The following is a 13,494-nucleotide window of genomic DNA, read 5'->3' as shown; positions in this document are numbered from 1 at the left end:
CAGACTTGACAGATTCATCATGAAATATTCGCTCCTTCAACAGTTGCATCATTACAAGCAATGGGTGGGCTCGGGAGGCATATCGGATCATGCGCCTATATATCTGGAAATCCAGGGGCCTTTTAAGAAACCAAAAGCCCCTTACAAATTCAATCACACCTGGCTGAGGGACCCGTCATATATTAAGATGATCTCTGAATATTGGAATACTCATCCCACTGATGGAACAAAATCACTTGCAAAAGGGTTCTGCAAAAACCTCTCTGAGATCAAGCACCTCTCCACTAATTGGGCCAAGGATAAGCATGCTCGGGAAACCTCTCAACTCACTCATATCGAATCAGAGTTGAGCTCACTACTGGATGAACGGGGCTTGGGTTTCATCACAGCTGAGGACAAGGGTCGACTGATAGAATTGGAAAACTAGAAGGCTAAAATCCTAAAAGAGCGCGAAGAATCCCAGAGATTGAGGAGTAGAGCTATTTTGTTACAAGCAGGGGACGATAATTCAAAGTTTTTTCACAGCTATGCCAAAGGTCAAAAGGTGTCCAACACCATTTGGAAACTCCCCACTCCTGAGGGAGACATGGCTGACTCCTTTAATAAGCTTGCCCACCTTGGCATCACTCATTTCAGAGATCTCTACAAATGCCCCCGTGAAGCAAATCTTCCTGAAATTATCAATATAGCGAGACATTTTCTGAGATTTGTTGATGAGGATGATGCTGAAGAGCTTAATTCTTCGGTTACTTCTGGGGAGCTAGAAGGTATTTTAAAATGGTTCAAAAAAGATAAGGGTCCAGGCCCGGATGGATGGACCATTGAATTCTATCTGGCATTTTACGAAATCCTGGGGCAGGATCTTCTGAATGTCGTGGAGGATAGAAGAAATTCGGGATCCATCTACCACGCCATCAACTTGACCTTCATAGCTCTCATCCCATAATCTGACTCCCCTTCTTCTTTTGATGATTATAGACCTATCTCTTTGTGCAACTTTCTATACAAGATCATTTCCAAGACCATTGCCAACTGTCTCAGACCGATTCTCTCGAGACATATTGCCCCTCAACAATTTTCTTTACTCGAATCCAGACAGATTCATGAAGCCATTGGTTCGACTCAAGAAGCCATCCATTCTATCTGGTCCAAGCATCTCAAGAGCATCATTCTCAAGATTGACTTATCCAAAGCTTTCGATCATGTCAGTTGGCTCTATATCAAAATGCTTCTTATTCATCTGGGATTCCCCCACATATACATCACTTGGATTATGGCCTGTATTACATCTCCTTCCTTCAGTATTCTCATAAATGGCTCGGCCTCACCCTTTTTTCACTCTGAAAGGGGACTGAGGCAAGGCTGCCCACTGTCTCCTCTTCTCTTCCTAATAGTCATGGAAGGTCTTAGTCGGCTCATAGCCTCTGCAAAAAGGAATGGTGATATCTGTGGTCTCCGGATCTCAGATGTTTGCTCTCTCACTCATCTTCTATTTGTGGACGATGTACTCATTCTGTTGGATGGAAGCATACGAGATTCCAAAACTTTTTCCAAGATTCTTCTTCTCTTTTCCTCTGCTACATGTATGCTCACAAATCATACTAAATCCACTATCACTTTCACTCGTACATCGGTTCAGGAATCACATTTTGCACAACAGGCTTTTCCCTATAGCATTCATCCCCTGGATAGGGGCCTAAAATATTTGGGGTACTGGCTAAAACCTACTTGTCAAAGAATTGTTGATTGGGTTTGGCTGGTTACAAAGTTGGAGAAGAGACTCACTGTATGGAGCTTCAGATACTTATCAAGGGCAGGCAGACTGGTGCTTATCAAATCTGTCTTGGAGGCCACTCCGGTCTTCTGGATGGCACTTGCATGGATTCCGCGGAACATTCTAGGGCGTTTAAAACAACTCTGTAACAGATACCTCTGGAATGGAAATCAGGAAAAAAGATTATTTGCCTGGATAAGCTGGCAAAAGATAGCCCTACCAAGGAAATGGGGCGGATGGGGGCTCAAGGACCTTCCCCTCTTCGCCCAAGCACTTGCTGCAAAAATGGGCTGGTCATTGATGAAAAGCCAGAATATTTGGGCACAAATATCATACCATAAATACATTTGGCCTCAGAGCTTATTGGACTAGATCAGACTACCATCATGGCAGGTAACGGGATGCTCTTCGGTATGGAAGGCACTGCTCCATTCCCTTCCCCTCATACGAGACAATTTGGTTTGGAGAATCAATGATGGATCGATGGGAAGGATTGGACAAGATCCGTGGATAGGAAGTGGGGGAAGACACATACTTAGTAGAGATCTTATCAGGCACCTTCATGCATGAGAGATCAGGGTTTTTGCACACATCGCCAATCAACAGAACACAGATATCTTCACACAGACATGGAAGTCGGCCCTACAACTCGATCTCCCCCCACAATGGCATCAGGAGTGGCTTGAATATACCTCAGCATTATCTGAATCGCATATCCGAATCAAACAGGGGCCTGATGAACTAATTTGGTGTTTGGTAGATAATGGTACATACACACCAAAGCCTGGATACTGTTCCCTCATTTAGCATAAAAAACCGGACTTGACATTACACTGGTGGCGAGATATTTGAGTACCAAACTTTTTTTCTGGTGTGTTCTTACGGATATAGTTCCCACGGGAGAGCATCTAACCCATAGAGTGATTTATGGGCCATCTTGGTGTATACTGTGCAAAGAGGCATCAGAATCAACTGTACACCTCTTCCTACATTGCACAGCAACTTGCACTCTCTAGCAAAACATTTCCACATCTATTGGCTTTGCTGGGTCTTGGACCGGAGACGATATACAAATTGCATGGGAAGATTGGAATCGTAGACATCCGGGATCAAAGTTACTGAACCTTCCCGTAGTGGTCATTTGGCATATTTGGAAGGTCCACAATAGGTATATCTTTGATAACATGGCTGTGTGTTGGCCTCGAACGGAAGCCGGCATTATCTCCGCATACCTTGAACTGCTCGACCCTAATCCCCCTAGGGAGAGGCACATTCAACCACCCCCCATCATAGAAAAATCTATCCCTTGGGACTTCTTCGATGGGGCCGCAAATCAAAATGGCTGTGGGGGTGGTTTCGTTCTCCATATCAATGAACACCACAGTTACAAAGTAAAACTGGGGCTCCGTGTGGGCTCTAACAATTTTGCGGAACTCATGACCCTACGACACTTATTACATTTCTCTCTGGGACATCAGTGTTTAAATCTTAACATTTTTGGGGATTCAAAGATTGTTGTAAGCTGGTTCAATCTTTCTACAATATGTCACATTCACACACTCAGCAACATATTGTATGAAACACATACTTTTAAGGTAGCATTTAACCAAATATCTTGTATCCACATATACAGGGAATATAACTGCAGCGCAGATCAATTATCCAAGGAGGTTGCGCTACTTCCTAGAGGAGAATGGTTAATATTGGAGCAGCGAGGGACTGAGGAATACCGCTATTACCACAGGCCATATATAGATCAGTGATATCAGAGGGACAATAGTCCCTGATCATAGCAAATGATTAAATGTTCAAGATCTGATAATTTTTTTTTAAATCTTTTTGATATATATAGAAAGATACATTGATAATGGACCCTGCGTGGTCATGTACAGGCGATTATTAACTAGATTGTTAAACTGTCTATACAAACAACTTTTTTGTTTTAACAGCCTGATCACCCTGCGTGGTGGATCTTGATTGACGACACTGATTACAGCATATGCTACTACATTTACAATATGTAATTTTCTCTATCTTAATGATAATTACGGATTTTTCCAGTGGGAAAAAATAAAGTTTCAAGGAGATATCTCTATAGATAGAAGTAGGGAAATTATCTTCTACATGATGTATATCTATATCCCCATATCCATGTAACACAAATTTTCAACATGACAATATACATAAAGATAAAAAGAATGAAGCTTTTACTGATGCCTAAAAAATTACAACGAATTGTAATATTAAAGAAACAAATACTAGTATAAAGAGAAAAGAAAGAAAACCTATTTTTTTTATCTGAATTACTTGTAAACTCGAGGTAGAATTATACCAACAGATAATACTAAGGACGTTCTTATTGGTATAGGAATATTATAAGTGAATTTACTCTCGAACAAATTTAAATATGAAGAGAAAGAACAAAAAGCTTAATCTTTTCGATCACTCTACTTGGAAATTTTGTGGAGCCTCTGCAACAACTTGTGAAAAAGATTTATCCATTTGATGATTTCTAGGAAAAACAACAGGTTGCAAAGAAGATACTTATCTAAAAGCATTGAATGAGTTCCACATGATTTTTGGGAATGTGAATACTTGATCGTTGTTAAAGATGTTGCTTCTCTACACAATATTTTCTTTCTTCTAGTAATAATTTTGACTTTGTTCGTCAGGACCTCCATTAAAACTTGCAAACCATAGAAGAATTATTGTAGTAATAGAGTGCCTAAATAAATCAGAATACCATCACAGTAGACTCAAAATTTTAACATACGAACATGGAAAATAGATCAAAAATGTTGGCACCATGCCTCTAAATATGAAGAGAAAGGACAAAAAGCTTAATCTTCTCGATCACTCTACATGGAACGTCTGTGGAGCCTCTATAAGAATTTCTTAAAAATATTTAGCCAGTGGAGGATTTCTAGGATGAACAATAGGTTTCAAAGAATATACTTGTTTAGAATTAGACAAGTTTCCTTGAAGCATTGAATGAGTTTCACATGATTTCTGGGATGCGAATACTTGAACGTTGTCAAAGATATTGCTTCTCTACGCAATATTTTCTTTCTTCTAGTAATACTTTCGCCTTTCTTCATCACAAACTCCATTAAAACTTGCAAACCATAGAAGAATTTTGAAGTAACTGAGTGCTTAAATAAATCAGAAGACCATTGTAGTAGACTCAAAATTTTAACACAAGAACATGGAAAATTAATAAAAATGTTGGCACTATGCCTCTTATCTACTTAAATGTAAGTACAATAATAATACCTGAAAGAAATTAAACATTGTACTTAGGCAAAGTAGACTGCTGACAACCTAGAGAGGGTGGTGATACCTAGCATTTATCGAACAACTAAACTGAGTAAATCATAAAATCAGGACCCTTAAGTTGAGATGTTAATTACACCTAAAATAAGTAGAAGCCAATATTTTCAAAGTAAATTGCACAATATATGTAGTACCCGATGAAGAAAATTCCATGTCTCAATATATGTAGAACCAAAGGGAAAACATTATAACACATTCATATTCTAGCAATATAAATTAACAAACAAATTGCATTTGTATAATAGCCTTTGCATAATATCCATTTCCATGATCTCCTCCACATAGGAAAGGTAAAATGCTTTATTTTGTCATAAAATCACTAATAGACTCAATAATTGAAGGAGAAAGGTTTGCATTTTTCTCTTGAGAAAAAAGTAGAATTTGTTACACAGGTTGAAGGGCGATGGAGGTTGGGATCATCTAGTGGGGGGATACCATTTACTGACCACTCGCCTTTCCAAGGGACCATAGGTGCCAAATTGCCAATGTTCATCAAAATCATACTAGGATCGTTAACGACTTGGAATACATATCCCAAATCGTACAGAAGAAACCTTGTGATGTTGGAAAATAGGCTTAGATGACTAGACTAAGGGAATTTTGGAATGAAGTTTTTTAAGCCAAAGGAGCCTAGCTCAAAGATCGCTTGCAATCAGTGAACACTAAATACTGACCAACTAAAGCTTTTTCATACTGTTGGCAACTAAGGACACTAGGGGCAATTTTTGCACTTCAACAAACTATCTTCATTCAAGGCCAACTTTTTTTAAACAACGTTCTCTTTTGGGAGTGCATAGAATGTAATCTATCTTTGGGCCTAAATAACCTCTTCATTAAGGTAGATTTCAAAAATTCTTGACCATGTGGAATGGAGTCTGGGATTTCATGCTAACCATCCTAAAAGCACTAGGATTTTTCCTTTTTATAAATGAAAATGATGGTTTAGAAACCAATGTGGAGATTACATCTAACCATTCCATTAATTAAAGAACACCAAGCAACTTCGCACTATGCCTCTTATTCACTTAACTGTAAGTACAATAATAATACCCAGAAGAAATTAAACATTATACTTGGGCAAACCAGGTTGCTAACAACCCAGAGAGGGTGGTAATACCTAGCATTTATCAAACAACTAAATTGAGTAAATCATAATATCAAGAATCTTAAGTTGAGAAGCTAATTACACCTAAAATAATTAGCAACCAGTATTTCCAAAGTAAATTGCACAATTTATGTAGTACCCAATGAAGAAAATTCCATGTCTCAATATATGTAGAACCAAAGGGAAAAAATTAACACACATTCATATACCAACCACACATTCATATTCCAACCATATAAATCAACAAACAAATTGCAGTTGTGTAATAACCTTTGCATAATCTCCATTTCCATGAGCTCCTCCACATAGGAAAGGTAAAATACCTTGTTTTGTCATAAGATCACTGAGAGACTCAATAATTGAAGTAGAAAGGTTTGCATTTTTCTCTTGAGAAAGGTAGACTCAGGAGGAAATATACTTCCTCCCCTCCCATTTCTCTAAGCTTTTCAACACTGACATAGCCAAAGACTAGATTTCTTCTTGAAGTGGAGGAAACATGGGCCTAGGCAAAACACTAGGAGTGACACCAAATCCAAGTTTTGTTAAGAGTATGTGGGAATCTCTAAGCTTAAAGCAACAACAATAGAGGCCATTGACACAACCTTTGATTCCATGTTCTTATAAAATTCATTCTCCATTATCCGCTCATCACCCCAGTTGTGTAATAGCCTTTGCATAATCTCCATTTCCATGAGCTCCTCCACATAGGAAAGGTAAAATGCCTTGTTCTGTGATAAAATCACTAAGATAAAATGGCTTGTTCTGTCATAAAATCATTAAGAGACTCAATAATTTAAGCTGAAAGTTCTGCATTTTTCTCTTGAGAAAGGTGGACATAGTAGGAAATATACTTCCTCCCCTCCTTCCATTCTTTGATCTTTTCAACACTGACATAGCCAAAGACTGGATGTCTTCTCGAAGTGGAGGAAACAGGGGCCTAGGAAAAACACCATGAGCGAAGCCAAATCCAAGTTCTGTTAAGAGTATGTGGGCATCTATGAGCTTAAAGAAGCAACAACAAAGGCCATTGACACAACCTTTGATGCCATGTTCTTATAAAATTCCTTCTCCATTATCCCCCGATCACCCTTATACTCTGATATATAATATATGCAAAATTTGAGAAAAGCCATTGGCCAATGTTGGTTTCCTGCAATCTCCTTTAGGCATGGGAATGCAGGAAGTGCTGAGCAATCTACAACCAAGACCAATATTGGTTTCTTGCATGGATTTGTGCACGTCTTTTGTGCCACTGTTTGGACCAATGGTTATGTTTGTCGGTTTGGCATTAATTACCAATACATGATTGCCTCTTTTTGCATTGGTTCGTACAATCATTTGGGCAATGACTCCATTGCAACTAAATGCATATTTCTTGTACTCAAGGGTCATGATAACAAATCTCATTGGAAACTCCTATTTAAGTTTTCACATTGGAACAGTGCCAATTTTACTTATCCAAATCACAGTTTGTTAATAACCCATATGCAAGTAGAGGCCAAGAGAAAAAATTAGATTCAGGCTCTCCTCATTACTGTTTCAAAGAGTACATCCAGGGACACCCTCACAGTTTAAAATTTCATCAAACGATCCCAATCCTAAGAAAATGTGTTATGTGGGCATCTCTGAGCTTAAAGCAGCAACAACAGAGGCCGTTGACACAACCTTTGATTTCATGTTCTTATAGAATTTCTTCTCCATCATCCCCTGATCACCCTTATATATAATATATGAGAAATTTGAGAAAAGCCATTGGCCAATGCTAGTTTCCTATAGCCTCCTTTAGGCATGGTAATGCAAGAGTCATTGACCAATCTACGACCAAGACCAATGCTGGTTTCTTGCATGGCTTCCTACATGGCTTCCTGCATGTCTTCTACACCACTGTTTGGACCAATGGTTCTGTTTTTTGGTTTGACACTGATAACCAATACATAGTTGCCTCTTTTTGCAAGGGATTGTACAATCGATTAGGCATAGACTCCATTGCCACTAAATGCGGATTTCTTGTACTCAAGGGTAATGATAACAAATCTCATTGGAAACTCTTGTTTAAGGTTGCACATTGTAACAAAGTTGACATTCCTTATCCAAATCATGGTCTATTGATAACTGATATGAAAGTAGAGGCTAGGAGCAAAAATGGCATTCACACTCTCTTCATTACTATTTCAAAGAGTACATCCACGCACACGCTCACAGTTTAAAATTTCATCAAACGATCCCAATCCCAAGAAAATGAGTTTATTAATCCACAATGACTCCAACTAGAGTAACAATCCACATACCTGGGTCCATTATCAGCGGATAGAAGGTATATACCTCTCAATTTCAATGTGTAACATTCAAACAACATTCAAACAAAACCATTTCATCCACACCAGAGTCTGCCAAGAGCAAAATGAGAGTAAGGTACAGTTCCCAGTGCGAATTACATGCTGAGAGCGAACCATATAATATTACCCTGAACAAATTAAAACTTTAAATCAATTTATGCATTCACTAGCTGAAACTCGACTGCACCACGTGAAACCCACCTGCGCCATCCTCGTTGCAGAGCTCAAATAGAAGGAATCTTTGGTGCAAATGACTGGGCTGGCAAGGAGCATCACAAAACCTTTTGGCTCTGTCCTAGTCTGAGTCTGAGGCTCACAGCTGAGACCTGCAACAATAAAGGATGAATCCATGTCTTTAGAGATTCGTAGGGTTTAGAGGGCTCATAGAGTTAGTTAGGTATTTAGAAAGAGGGATGGGTGGATTCAATGACCTAAAACATTTCAATCGTTTAACATTTGATTTAATGGTGCACAAAGGTACATCGTGACATCTTGGGGAGTTGTTTTCAAAGGAGAACGCCTTACAACGTAATTACATAAGAATATTATTGATAAAACCATGAGCTTTCAAAACCTCGAAACTAAAAATCCCAATGCTAAATTAACTAGAATATGTTACATAAGAATACCATTAACAAAACCATAGATTATTAAAACCTAGACCCTAAAAACCCAAAGATAAATTAATTTTGTAACTCCCTCTACTACAATAATATTTATAACCATCAATTTATTATATTTTTTAAATTTAAATTTTATTTTAAATAATTTAAACTCTCCAAATTTTATTTTTAATTTAAATTTAGCTAAACCAAAATATTTACATCACACTATCTCTTAACACAATAATAAATAAATTTTAATTTAAAATATATCATAATAATTTACTAATTAAAATACATACTATATTCTCAATAATCAAATTTTATTATTTTATAAACCAAAATATTTACATCACACTATCTCTTAACACAATAATAAATAAATTTTAATTTAAAATATATCATAATAATTTACTAATTAAAATACATACTATATTCTCAATAATCAAATTTTATTATTTTATAAAATGAATAGTAAAAAAGATAAAAATATTGAGAAAGATGAATCGTATATTCCCAATGCTCATCTTGATTAGTCCCCGCCCCTTCAGGGCTGTAGAGACAATTGTAATCGTTTTGTCGCTGCTCCTTATTATCTCATAGAATGAGAAATGCATCAAGAAAATGGACTATATTAAAAGGTTGAACATCCTCATCGTTTGGGGTCTCGTCTTAATGATAGGTGCTCCCTCTTAGAATATGAAACTGATTTTGATGTGAACCATTTAATTGAGTTTTATAATTATATGTGTTTTTAGTTTTTTAACATAAAAATGATATTGTAAATTACTAGATTGATTTTTATAATTACACGTGGATAGATTTATATATTTAATAAGAGTAGTTATTGCGTTCATTAGATTAGGTATTCTTGTATGTGCAGTTTTAAACTATATTTTCATGAAAATTAAACTTTATTTAACGACGAATGATTCTTTAATTTTCATGGTTAATTATTTCTTTCCTAATATTAAATTTTATATATATATATTATTTTGAAATAAAGTTTTGAAAGAGAAATTGTTATTATCTATTTGTTCATATATATTTATATTTATTTTGGAATAAAACATTTGTAATGTTATGTGGATGTAGTACAAGTGGTAAGGAGGAGTTGTTATTAGCGATTTTTGGTATAGTGAACCACACAAAAAAATAAAGCTTTTACAATTTTAATTAGATATATAAATCAAAGATTAAGATTTATCTTGAAACTAGTTATCTTTTCTAATTAAATTTTTTAATTAAGAAAAAAATTCATATAAGCATGTGTCATATGAAATGAGTTGTGGATTTCTAGACATATGGTATTGATAAGTTATAGTATTAGTGGATAGTATTTTAACAAATCCTATTTACATAGTAGAATCTTATGATAACCTAGAGGTGAATATTTATGGTTAACAATCTTGCTATTTTTTTTTTTAAATACATCTATATTCTCCAATTTTTATTAAAAAATATTTATTTAAGATATTTATCTATTCATTTTATAATAATAATAATAATAATTTCATATAAAGTTAGAATTAGTTAGTTTATATATATATATATATTAAATTTTAGTAACTTAGTGAATAAGAATAATATAGAAACTTCAAATTTAGTTAATTTATATATATAGTTTTTAATTTTAACAACCTAGTATGTATGATAAAATATTTATCAGAGATTTAATTTATTTTAATTTATATAACTATATTAGTTAGGCAACAAATATTTCCAAATCTATTGAACCATAAATAAACCAAGCTGTGTATAAACCAAATTGTATTACAGTGAAATTGAAACAGATACATTATTCAAAAATAAACATATACTACACCTGCTTATTAATTACTAGATAACCTAATAAATATGCCTTGCCCATTACTTATACTATTATTAAAAACTTTTTGCCCTCCGGGTGGTTGGTTCTCAACGTTTTTTCCTCCTAAACAGACACCACTGGTTGCTTCTCAACGTTTTCTCCTCCTTAACAAACACCACTGGTGTTTATAACAAAAAGAAAGTTAGGAAGTTTTCCGGATATTTGTGTTGGTTCATTATAGTCTTTTGACCTATTGTTTACTTCGTTTGTGCCAGTAAACAAAGATATGAAACCAACTTAAGATGGGTAGTAAAAGGTTTTGGTTTCTCAGGAAAGTATTTGTAGTATTTATCATTTATTTATAAAAGCAGAGAGAGATTTGATGGAAAATAAGTACCAGAGAAAGTGAGAAGCATAACTCTGTAATCTGGTCAAAAAGAATGAAATTGGGTCCATGTGGGGGTGTTGGAACCGTTAATGATAGCGGGTTCCTTGTCCGAGGACCCACTTTGGCCTTTTGGTTCAGGGTTTACAGTCGAGATATGGAGCTTTCTTGACTGGAAGAAGCACAATTTCATTTCCGTGTACAAAATGATCTAGAAATCTCACAGCCCTTCTAATTGCGTTTGCATGAAGGGACTGGATGTCGTTTTTGCTTTGTAATTAGGGTTCCTTTTTTGAACTTTTTACATTAGATATTTTTGACCAATCTTCAAGGCTAAGGATTTCTTGGAAATAGGTTTTGAACTTTTTATCTTAGTTGTTTTTTTTGACCAGTCTTCAAGGCCCAAGTTTTCTTGGGAAGCGGGAGAAGCCAACTTTACAAGAGAGGCATGCAAGGGTATCTATAGGCGCGTGAAGGACTCAGGGATTTGCTTTCAGCTGTCGCCATAAACACATGTTCTGTATATGGTGAACACATTGAAGGAAGAAGCTCTACAGGTACTGTGAATATGAGAACTATAGACGTTGAACGTTCGAAAGAAAGAGAGGATGGGCCACCCAGCGCATGTGGGATGATCGTTACAATAATGAGTGTAAGGAAACTGGACTCCACCCCACCGGGCCATGGCGACTCAAAAGGGCTGTGGAAAGCCACTTTACGCAATAAATTTCCAACCAAATCCGACATCTTATACTCAAATACTTTCAGCTTTCAAGGCGTTTAATCATCATGAATATTCTTCTCGGATGGCGCTCTTTCATACTTTCTTTTCTGCTGCTCGTTCATTCTCTTTTCTTTTTGGGTATTTGTGGGCAGATTGTGCTCGTCGGTGGGTATCTATCTGACTCCTGTTACTAATGTGAACGTGTGTATATATCTCTTTACAGCAGTGCAGGAATCTGCTTTTCCCTGTTTGAATCCAAGGAGTTGTAATTTCTATTATTAAATACAAGTAGTTTTATAATATATTTGCTGTGAAGCATGAACCGGGCCTTGGCTTTTGAAGGGCGAGCGTGATTTTGATGATTCGTTAAAACACATGTATATCTTAAAATGAAAGGAGGGTTGAAATGTTTCGTAAAATCCGATCTTCTGCTGTCATTTGCTTTAAGGTTTAAATAAACTTTAATCTTTTGTACACAATTTTATTTATGCAAATAACCACCTACTCCATTTATGTTGATAAAAATTCAATTCTGGGATGTGGTTGGTTTTTTTGCTTTATATTTTAAATTTTATATAAATTTATAAATATTAATTTTTTATTTATTTTAATTTTAAATTTGTTCATATTGAAATTAATCACCATCAACCTCATTGAATTAATTCAATGCACTTTAAAATTACAATTTATTCATCATATTAATATATTATAATTTATTTATTATATCAATATAATAAATGGAATAGATTAGAAGAGCTAAATGTTCCTTTTGAGTTGAGAGCTGCCATTCTAAGGTTATACGATAATGTAATTGCCAAGTTAAAGAGCAATGAGGGGTGGTCCAAAGATATTAAGTGTAATATCAGAGTTAAACAAGGTTGGCCCCTCTCCCCTACCCTATTTTGCATTTACATTGAAAAGCTAGAAGGTTGTTTAGAGGAAGCAAGATGTGCTGGCATGATCTTAGTTGGGATAATCATCATCTTTTTTTTCTCTACGCTTACAATAGCGTTCTTCTCGCATGGTGCCCATATGATCTTGATAAGCAACTTAGACTTCTTAAGGATTTCTGCTCTACCATGGGTATGATTGTTAATACCGACAAAACAAAAGTTATGATTATCAAATCCAAGAAGGACACTTACGCTAATTTTATGTATGAAAATAGTAACTTGGAGGAAGTGTTTTCCTACAAGTACTTAGGGATTGATATTCATCATAAGCTCAACTGGAACTATAGCATCGAGAAAAGGATTAATGGGGGTGAAAAGATTATTTTGGTCTTGAAAATAATTGTAAAAATGAAAACCTAGTAATGTGGGATAGAAAGAAGTTCCTCTTTGAAACTTTAGTCACTCCGCTTATCTTATATGGATGTGAGGTTTGGGGTTGTAGCATCTCTAGAGAATCTTGGAGAAAGATTGA

This window comes from Pinus tabuliformis, chromosome J (genome assembly GCF_031772625.1).
Source record: "Pinus tabuliformis cultivar Carrire ecotype Pingquan chromosome J, CPIR1, whole genome shotgun sequence".
In the NCBI taxonomy this organism is placed as follows: Eukaryota; Viridiplantae; Streptophyta; class Pinopsida; order Pinales; family Pinaceae; genus Pinus; species Pinus tabuliformis.
This window is presented reverse-complemented; position numbering follows the sequence as displayed.